Source organism: Papio anubis, chromosome 6, assembly GCF_008728515.1.
Source record: "Papio anubis isolate 15944 chromosome 6, Panubis1.0, whole genome shotgun sequence".
In the NCBI taxonomy this organism is placed as follows: Eukaryota; Metazoa; Chordata; class Mammalia; order Primates; family Cercopithecidae; genus Papio; species Papio anubis.
In genome coordinates this window covers 75,328,967-75,339,507 of record NC_044981.1, presented here as the reverse complement: position 1 = coordinate 75,339,507, position 10,541 = coordinate 75,328,967, and the positions used below count along the sequence as shown (strand labels likewise).

The following is a 10,541-nucleotide window of genomic DNA, read 5'->3' as shown; positions in this document are numbered from 1 at the left end:
TTTTTTTTGAGACAGAGTCTCGCTCTGTCGCCCAGGTTGGAGTGCAGTGGCGCGAACTCGGCTCACTGCAAGCTCCGCCTCCCGGGTTCACCCCATTCTCGTGCCTCAGTCTCCCGAGTAGCTGGGACTACAGGCGCTCGCCAACACGCCCAGCTAATTCTTTGTATTTTTGGTAGAGACGGGCTTTCACCGTGTTAGCCAGGATGGTCACGATTTCCTGACCTCATGATCCGCAGGTCTGGGCCTCCCAAAGTGCTGGGATATTACAGGCGTGAGCCACCGCGCCAGGGCGAAATGTTAATTTCTTATATAATCATAGTATGATAACCAAAACCAGAAAAGTAGTATTGATAAAATTCATTATTTGGTCTACAGACCTTATTCAAATTTTGACAATTGTCTCATTAAATATCCTTTTTTCTTATGTAGGTTCTAATTCAAGACAGGATCACACATACATTGTCATGTTGCCTAGTTAATCTAGATTATAGAACACAGTTCAGCAAACTTATACTACAAAAGGCCAGATAGTAAATATTTTTGTGTGTTCTTTAGGCCAGACAGTCTCTATGAGAACTACTCAACTTGGCCAAAGGTAGCCATAGAGTATACAGAAATGGGCGTGGCTATGTTCCAGTACAATTCTATTTAGAAAAACAATAGACAGGCTGAATGTAGCTGATGGGCCATAGCTTGCCCATTCTAGAACATTGGTTCTCAAAGAGGGGGATCCCCAGCCCACCAGCATATGTTGTCACCTAGGAACTTGTTAGATATGCAGATTTTCAGACCCCATCTCAGACCTACTAACTAGAAACTCTGAGTGGGGATTGGGGGGTCAGCAATCTGTGTTTTGTTTTGTTTGTTTTGTCTTTTGAGACAGGGTTTAGCACTGTTGTCCAGTCTGGAATGCAGTAGTGGGATTTTAGCTCACTGCAGCCTCAAACTCTTGGGCTCAAGGATCCTCCACGTTCAGCTTCCTGAGTAGCTAGGACTATAGGCCCACATCCCCACACCTGGCTAATTTAAAAATATATATATATTTTTTGTTAGAGACAGAGTCTCACTATGTTGTGTTACCCAGGCTGGTCTAGAACTCCTCGACTCAAGCAGTCCTCCCACCTCAGCCTCTCAAAGTGCTAGGATTACAGGTGTGAGCCATCACACCCAGCCAGCAATCTGAGTTTTAACAAGCTCTCCCAGGTATTTATGATATATGCTAAAGTTCTAAAGCACTGATCCAGACAATTTCTGTGTCTTCCTTTGCCTTTCCAGACCTTGATATTTAGGAGGAGCACAGGCCTGTTGTTTTGTAGAATAGCCATATCTCAGCTTGGGCTTGTTGATGTTGGCTTATGATTAAATTCAGGTTATGCATTTTTTTTAGCAAGAATACCACAAAAATGATCTTGTGTCCTCTTCATTGGGGCTTGTTAGAAGATGCACGGTATCAATGTGTTTCTTCAGCTTTGAGACTAACTGATCATTTGGTTAAAGTGGTATCTGCCAGGTTTTTCTACTGTAAAGTTACTATTTTTCTCCTTGTAACTAATGATTGTCTTGCAGGAAGATACTTCGACACTATGTAAATACTTTCAGGGACTAATTTTATCTTCCATTGATGAATCTTGATCTTAAAACACTTATTACTGTGGTGTTTGCAAAATAATGATTTTTCTATTTCCATCAACCTGTGCATGTTACTAAGAATTCTACTTTAAAAAATGGCTTTTCGTAATCCTTCATTTATGTGTTTGTTCAATGATTTGTTTATAACAGCATGGGTCCATGGATTCTTATTTTATTCATGGATTATAACTACCATCATTAATTTTTTTGTTCCAATTGTCCCAGATTTAGTCAATGGGAGCCCCTTCAAGTTGGCTCCTTTTTCTTTTTGGCATGTCCCATCATATTTGGAGCCTTAATAATTTACGTCTTGATTATCTGCTTTCGGCATTCCATTCTCCTAGCAACAGCTTCAATGAGTATGAACCACTTTTAGCTGTACCATTTTTTTTTTCTGAGACAGAGTCTCACTTTGCTGCCTAGGCTAGAATGCTGTGGAACAATCTTGGCTCACTGCAACCTCCGCCTCCTGGGTTCAAGCAATTCTCATGTCTCAGCCTCCCCTGTAGCTGGGATTACAGGCATGCACCACCACTCCTGGCTAATTTTTGTATTTGTGGTTGAGACGGGGTTTTGCCATGTCACCCAGGCTGCACTTGAACTCCTGACCTCAAGCAATCCTCTAGTCTCGGCCTCCAAATTGCTGGGATTATAAGCCTAAATTTTTTTTTAATTAAAGAAAGATAAACATATTTTTGAAAAGGTATAGGGCTGAGTATGGTGGCTCATACCTTTAATCCAAGCACTTCGAGAGGCTGAAGTGAAAGGATCACTTGAGGCCTAGAGTTCAAGATTAGCCTGGGCAACATAGCAAAACATTGTCTCTCTCTCTATACACACACACACACACACACACACACACACACACACACACTTACCATGTTTTTATTAAAAAAGATTTTTTAAAATCAGCACAAGGTGAACTTGGCTTTCTAAGAATTATTATGGAAGCCCATCTTCCCAATGTTTTGAATTCATGATTCATCTGTAACCGAATATAAACATTCCTATTTGAGCTAGTCTCCCAAATGTGTGAGAAAAGATGGCCCAAGGACTACCAAGAAGTCATCATTGCTAATGCCAGATTCTATAATTCCATACCATCTAAGCAACAGACTAGAGTCTTCTTTCAAAATTTTCATTATAGTTTTCACACAGTATACTGGCTGTAGGTAAAATGCATCTACATTTTCCTATATGTGGAATTACACATTGCATATTCTTTCCAAAACGAATAACAGTATTATTCAGAGAGGTTGGTAAAGAGAGGTTATGTTCAGAAAAGAGGCATTGTCTTCTTTACATCTTTATGACTTAGTCTTGACATTCCTGAGGACAGAATTACCAGCCAAAGCCTGCAGGTGTTAAGTAGGGTATGTGCTTTAAGTCCACAATGATGCAAGACACGGTCCCAGCTGCTTTTCATTGCTACAGAAGGCTCAGGTTGGCCCTGTCTGACACCTATCTGTATGATTTGCAACGTACAGGTGTTGTGAAAGTTTAGGAAGTGTGAGTGACAAAATGTAACACGAGTAGGAAGGATCACACAGTCTGAACCTCTACCACTCAGGCAATCAGAATTGATGGCAGTAACTGATTGATTTAGTTACGTATTTACTTACTGTATATTTCCTTATTGCATATTTATTGAACACCTACTAGGTTCAAGGCCCTGAGTTAGGTCCTCTTGGAAACCAGGTTATGTCAGACATCTCAAAAGGGTCACTCCTACAGATTTAAAGAAATTTTTTCTCTTAAAGAAAAAGAAAATACGTTTAAAAATCTAAATAAACACATACGCATTTGAATGGACATACATGCACACTCAAATAAGAAATTGCTAGGCAATTGAGAGGTGCTTTTCCATTGGCTGCTGCTCTTTTGTAATTCAGTGAGCAAAAAATTTCATTAGCAAATTTTCAGGGAAAAGCTCAAACTATTAAGAATAGAATTAAATTACATAATTTTATTTGTAATAAAACACAGTATGATTCTATTTGTATGATGTTCGAAGGTAGACAAATTTAATCTTAACGAAAAAATCAGAACAGAGATAGCAGGGGTTTAGTAGTATCTGTTGCTACATAACCAACACCCCAAATTTAACAGCTTGAAATAACAAGAATTTTTATCAAATAATTTCTGTGGGTCAGAAATTTTGGACTGATATAGCCCAATGGTTCTGGTTCAGGATCTCTCAGAAGACTGAGGTCAGTACATTGGCCAGGGCTGCACTCATCTCAAGATTTGACTTGATTTGGGCTGGTTTATTCACTTCCAAGATGACTGTTGGCAAAAGGTCTTGGTTCCCTGCTGTTGACAGCAGGCCTCAGTGTCTTGCCACATAGGTCTTTCCATAGAGCTACTTGAGTGCCCTCACAATTTGGCAGCTGGCTTCCCCTAGAGAAATTTGCAATGGTGGCCGGGCACAGTGGCTTGTGCCTGTAATCACAGCACTTTGGGATGCTGAGGCAGGCAGATCACCTGAGGTAAGGAGTTCAAGACCAGCTCAGTCAACACAGTGAAACCCTGTCTCTACCACAAATACAAAAATTAGCCTGGTGTTGTTGCACATGCCTGTAATCCCAGCTAGTTGGGAGGCAGAGGCAGGAGAACAGCTTGAACCCAGGAGTCAGAGGTTGCAGTGAGCCAAGATCATATTATTGCACCCCAGCCTGGGCAACGGAGGAAAAAACAAAACAAAACAAACAAACAAAAAAACCCAGAAATCTGCAATGTATTTATAAACCAATCACAAAAAAGAAACTCCATCTCCCATTTCCACAGTATCCTATTGTTACCCTGGTCAACATTATTTAATGTGGGAAGACATTACACAGTGGCATGATATCAACAGGTGGTAAACATTGCAGGCCATCTTAGAGGCTGACTACCACAAGAGATGGAGGGTTGACTAGGAAATAACATAAAGGAACTTTCTGGTGAAATGTTCTATATTACAATAAGTATGTGGGGCTGGGCATGGTGGCTCAGGTCTTTAATCCCAGCCCTTTGGGAGGCCTAGGCAGGTGGAACACTTGCAGTCAGGAGTTCGAAAACGGCCTGGGCAACATGGTAAAACCCTGTCTCTACTGAAAAAACAAAACTTAGCTGGGTGTGGTGGTGCACACCTGTAGTTGCAGCTACTTGGGAGGCTGAGGCACAAGAATAGCTTGAACTCGTGAGGCAGAGGCTGCAGAGAGCTGAAATCATGCCACTGTACTCCAGCCTGGACGACAGAGCGAGACCCTGTCTCAAAAAAAAAAAAAAAATGTGGATTTCATGTGTATGTGCATTAGTCAAAACTGTGCCGTTAAGATTTGCACATTTCTATCAATGTGTGTGTGTATATATAATTCAATGTATATATACAATGTATATAAGAAAAATTATAAATAATAATAATCAAGGAGGGGTAGAGAGGGGATAGAGGTACAGATGATAAAAGAATGGTAAACAACAGTTTTTGAAGTTGAATAGATTGGTGCAGGTGAATTTATTATACTAAAATATTTTATATTATACTTTATAAACATTCAGTTCAGAGGGTCACATATAAAGAATCAGGAATTTCACATTCATGATGTTTACCCAAAGATGCATCCAAACATCAATTTCTTTGACTTGATATTAATGGAAATATTTTAAAGTAGATCACATACATCTTTGATGTATTGACTTGTATAAATATATACATATTCGTGTGTGTGTGTTTATATGTGTGTGGGGGGGGGGAGGTTCTTGTTGACTCAGGGTCATTAGTATGCATGGTTATTACTGTTTTATTTTGTGATAAAGTGTTTTTGGACTAAAGGCAGCTGAAGAATAACTTGGATTGACTTACCTAATGGGATTTCAAGCCTTTTCTCTTAGAAATGGCTTTGTAAATATTAAATAACACCCAAAATTTCCCAGTAGTAATTAACTCTTTCTACCAAAGAGAAATGTATTCTTTGAAATCTATTGACTTTTATTACATTACTTTTGTCTCCTTTCTTTCTGTTGAGCCACCCAGATGTTCAGCTGATGTTCAATTCTAGAGCAACCCATTTCCTACTTCCAATTGCTGAGTCTACCCCATTGAGGACAAAGGAATCAGATACTTGGTTCAACCCAAAGACACTTCAAACTTACGGGCGTGCATAGATAACAGAGACAAGCTGCCTGGGTTCAAATACTCTTTTCACCACCATTAACTCATTGTTTGCTTTGTCTATGTTATTTAACCTCTTTATGCCTCATTTTCTTAAATATGAAATGGGCTTAATAGTACAACAGAAGATTGTTGTAAAAGGACTAAATCAGCTAATACTTATATAATGTTCAGAACAATGCCTAGCATTATATGTATATATTATTTCTGTGTTTAAGTTCTGAAGAATTTCTGCAATGCTTCTTCATTTAGTGAGTAAATGGCCACGTTACATGAATAATGAATTACACAGAGCACACACAAATAGGATTTCCTATTGAAATCACACACAAAAAAACAGGTTAACTTGACACATACAAGCATTATTATGCTGCAGAGCCATATACCATTATTCCCAAAACTGTAAGCAGCTCACATAAATAATTTTGTAAGCAACTCACATAAATGATTTTCTGATTTTATAAGCAACTCACAAAAACAGCGCTAAGGTTAGGGTAAATAGACTAACTCTAAATGTAATTAGAATTCCTTTATATACTCAACCTTCTTTACAATTTTGCTCATTTAATTTTAGTAATTTCCAATATCTGAAATAAATATTAATAATATTTTTCTAATACCCCATATTTATCATCATCTTCATCACAAACACCCATTTTAAATGCCAAACAGCCTGCAATCCAGCAGCTAGAATTCACAAGCTTAGGACATTTTCCCCACCTTCTTCTTAGAGGTGAATCCCCTGGATTCATTTCTGCATTTCTATCTTGTCAGTCTCTTTTGTCACACTCTCTTTGGGATTTTGGGACATTTGTCCTCTGTTCTTGCCTTCTCCTGCGTACTACTAGTTCTGAGAATAGGAGGGTTGGAGATAACTAAGGCTTTAAAGGCACTCAGCAATAGAAATATATATATATATATATTTCTTTATTATTTAATAAAGAGTGTCTTTAATAATAAAGGAGTGTCTTTTATAAAGACACTCCTTTATTCTTCTCCTTCAAGAGTAAATTAATCTGTGCCTATTTAATTTTGCCTTGTTGCTTACATTACTGTAAGGAGAAAGAGGATTTGGTTTGAATCCTTGAAGTGTCGGGTGCTCCTACAGTGTGATTTTATGCCTAAGAAAAAGGCATGCCTCCTCTTACAAAATTACCTACCATGCCTGCCCTAATTTTCTGAAATGTCTTTAAGAATTGAACATGAAAGGTCACCCTGCAGGGTCTGTTGGTAGCCTCCTGGAGTTCTGCCTGCAGCCAAAGGGCAGGTGGTTGACAAGTCCCAGTGTGAGCAGAAGGTGCCAGAGTAGAAGCCAAGAAACAAAACCCTCTGGGGCTCCCTCTGGGACTGCTATCTGGGCTATACATTTGGCCACCCCCTCCTAGCAAAGGCAATGGCTTCCAGACTCCTGTACGGTCATCCTCTTGCTGGTTGCCTAGGGCAAGGGCACCTTGTGCGAGAGGATTGCTCAGAACTTAGGCCTCCGACATTTCTCTAGTAGCCACTGCTTGCAGGAGAACATCAAGGTCAACACTGGAGTTGGTGACATGGCCAAGCAGTACATAGAGAACGGTCTTTTGGTTCCAGACCTGTGATCGCATGCCTAATGATGTTGGAGTTGGAGAATAGATGTGGCAGCACTGCCTCCTAGATGGCTTTCCTAGGACATTAGGACAGGCTGATGTCCTGGACAAAATCTGTGAAGTGAATCTAGTGATCAGGTTGAACATTCCATTTGAAACACTTAAAGATCCTCTCCTAGCGGAAGGGTATATAACTTGGAATTCAATCCACCTCGTGTATATGGAATTGATGACATCGCTGGTGAACCATTAGTCCAGCATGAGGATGATAAACCCAAAGCAGTTTCTGCAAGGCTAAGACAGTACAAGGATGTGGCAAAGCCACTCATTGAATTATACAAAAGCCAAGGAGTGATCCACCAATTTTCTGGGATAGAGACTAACAAAATCAAGCCCTGTGTTTACATGCTTTTTTTGAACAAGAGCACAGCTATTTAGTCAAAGACACATATTGACCCTGTGCAATGGAAGAATCAGGAAGATTTCGTCACTCATTCAATTTTGTCTATAGTATTGGTATTGTGTCCAAATAAGAAGCTACCTGAGATAGCCTGCAGCTTCTTTTCTAGTTTTAATGGTGAAGTGATAGGAAAACTAATGAGTAGAAAGAGTTCATGAAGAGTTCTGCCTTTCAAAAGAGTCACCTTCACATGTTTAAGGTATCTCAGCACATCTCAAGTCCTTCACAAGAAAGCAAGTACAGGCTGGATTTCAAATGGTGTACAACCTAAACTCTAGCTGATTTTTGCAGCCTTGTTGTTGCTATAGTATCCTTTTTACACATGATGGTGGTGGTCTCCGGTTCTCTCCATCTCCTCAAAGATTGTTGAACCACAGCACCAGTAAGCCTAAGAATGCTAAACGCTCTATCCCAGGCTTTGTCCCAGGTTCTCTGGTATGTGCCCTCCTGGTGACAATGAAATCGATGCTAATTGCTCTTAGCGGTTGTTTCTCTGGGCTTGAGTGATTGTGTCCAGAGTTTATTTTTTCTCATAGGCATAACTCCTTCTTTTCTGCATCCATGCTCCATAGAATCTCTCCTTTTCAGACATCCTAGGATGAAAGGAATTGGCTTCTGTTTTTTTAATGTCTATTTTCTCTGTTCTTAGGCTACGAAATAATACAGGTAGTTATTGCTCTTATTCCTCTCAAATTCTTCTAAGAACTGAGAGCAAGAAGGCTAATTGAATCTCTTCATGCACCAGAAACTGAGCTATGAAGAGGGTCTTAAACTGCTGGTCTGACTCTCATGGATTCATACTGCTCCTTTCTTTTATTGTGAATCCCATTATTGGTATATACCCACAGGATTATAAATCATGCTGCTATAAAGACACATGCACACGTATGTTTATTGTGGCACTATTCGCAATAGCAAAGGCTTGGAATCAACCCAAATGTCCATCAGTGACAGACTGGATTAAGAAAATGTGGCACATATACACCATGGAATACTATGCAGCCATAAAAAAGGATGCGTTCGTGTCCTTTGTAGGGACATGGATGCAGCTGGAAACCATCATTCTCAGCAAACTATCTCAAGAACAGAAAACCAAACACCTCATGTTCTCACTCATAGGTGGGAATTGAACAATGAGAACACTTGGACACAAGAAGGGAAACATCACACACTGGGGCCTGTCGTGGGGTGCGGGGAGGGGGCAGGGATAGCATTAGGAGATATACCTAATGTAAATGACTAGTTAATGGGTGCAGCACACCAACATGGCACATGTATACATATGTAACAAACCTGCATGTTGTGCACATGTACCCTAGAACTTAAAGTATAATAAAAAAAAGAAAGAAAGAAAAAAGAAAAAAATGGAGATAGTAACATTATGAGGACTAACTGAAAGAAATTTACAATACTTAGCACAGCATTTGACAAATTGTAGTTACTTAATAAACATTAGTAGTTACTATCGCAAAAAAAAAAAAAAAGAAAAAATTAAACACTTGAAATTATTTTGGGAACTTCCTGAAGTCTTTTGGGAATCCTCAAAAAACATGGGAAATATTCACCTACATGAATGTTGAGAGCTCATATCTTACGTACAGAAGTAAATAAGACTGTATGAGATTACTGAAATAACGGCATAACTTTTATTTAAGACAACAAAATGCATTTTGAAAATGTTGCTAACTACTGATGTTGACAGTGTCTTTCTCCTATGAGTGACCCAAGCATATTACAAATAGTAAAGGGAATGGAGCCTGTGGGGTTGAAGAAAATGTTGCACTAGCTGTGCCTAGACTAAGACGGAAGCTTTAAAATTATGAGAAAACAAATCTTTATTTTTCTTCTATTCCAGCGATTCATTCCAGAATCTAATTCTCAATGTCTAGAATTAGATACTAATATTTTGTCACTTGTTGTAATGTAATATTAATAAATCATTTGTTGAAAGATAAAAACAGATTAAACCTAGTAGAATTAACATGCTAATATAAAGGAGTTTTAAAATGTAAATGATGATCTCAGATCTTTGATTGAATTGAGAGACAGCCTTAGAAAATGAGGAAGAGTTAAGGAAACTGAGGGAAACGGGAGAGTTTGACAGTGAAGAGGACCAAACATAACACAAAGGTTATAGACAAACACTTCATAGTATTTCACCAGGACTTGACTCATCTTCATCAGTTAGAGATGAAGAGGATCCCAGGAACACCCATCAACACCTTGGACAATTACAGACCTTGTTCCCCTACAGTCCTCACTGGCACTAAGTCCAGCTGAGGGAGCTTCCTGGGGTCTATATACCTGTGCTGTCTCCAGAGAAGGAGCTAACACTGTCCCTGCCCCTGTGGGCTATAGTTCCTGTGCTGTGCCACCTTGGAGAAAGAAGTGTGTCTTTCTCCAAAGACAAATAGCCATGGCTTCTTCTCACCCCTGAGACTAAGCTACCACCAAACCACCCTAGGCCAGTGGCCTGACATCCCCATGTCAAGTTGTGAGCAGCTGTTACACTTTTTCCAGTAAGACCAAGCAGATGTGGAGCTGCTCTACCTGTTCCTTCCTCCTCCTTGAGCTGTAGTCAAAGCAGAACTCTTTCTCCTGAGAAAGTAGTACATTGGCCACTCCAAGGAGCCTCACCTCCCGTGCCTAAGTTGTTGCAGCTCCTTGCATCCCAAGAAACAGTGCCTTGGCTACCCACAGCAGTCACACACTCCAG

At 39.7% G+C, this 10,541-nt stretch overlaps 1 pseudogene; it reads left to right on the top strand.

The window, feature by feature from the left end:
* Nucleotides 1-7,227: 7,227 nt before the first annotated feature.
* Nucleotides 7,228-7,983, top strand: LOC101001862 (annotated as a pseudogene).
* The last annotated feature ends 2,558 nt before the right edge of the window (nucleotides 7,984-10,541 follow it).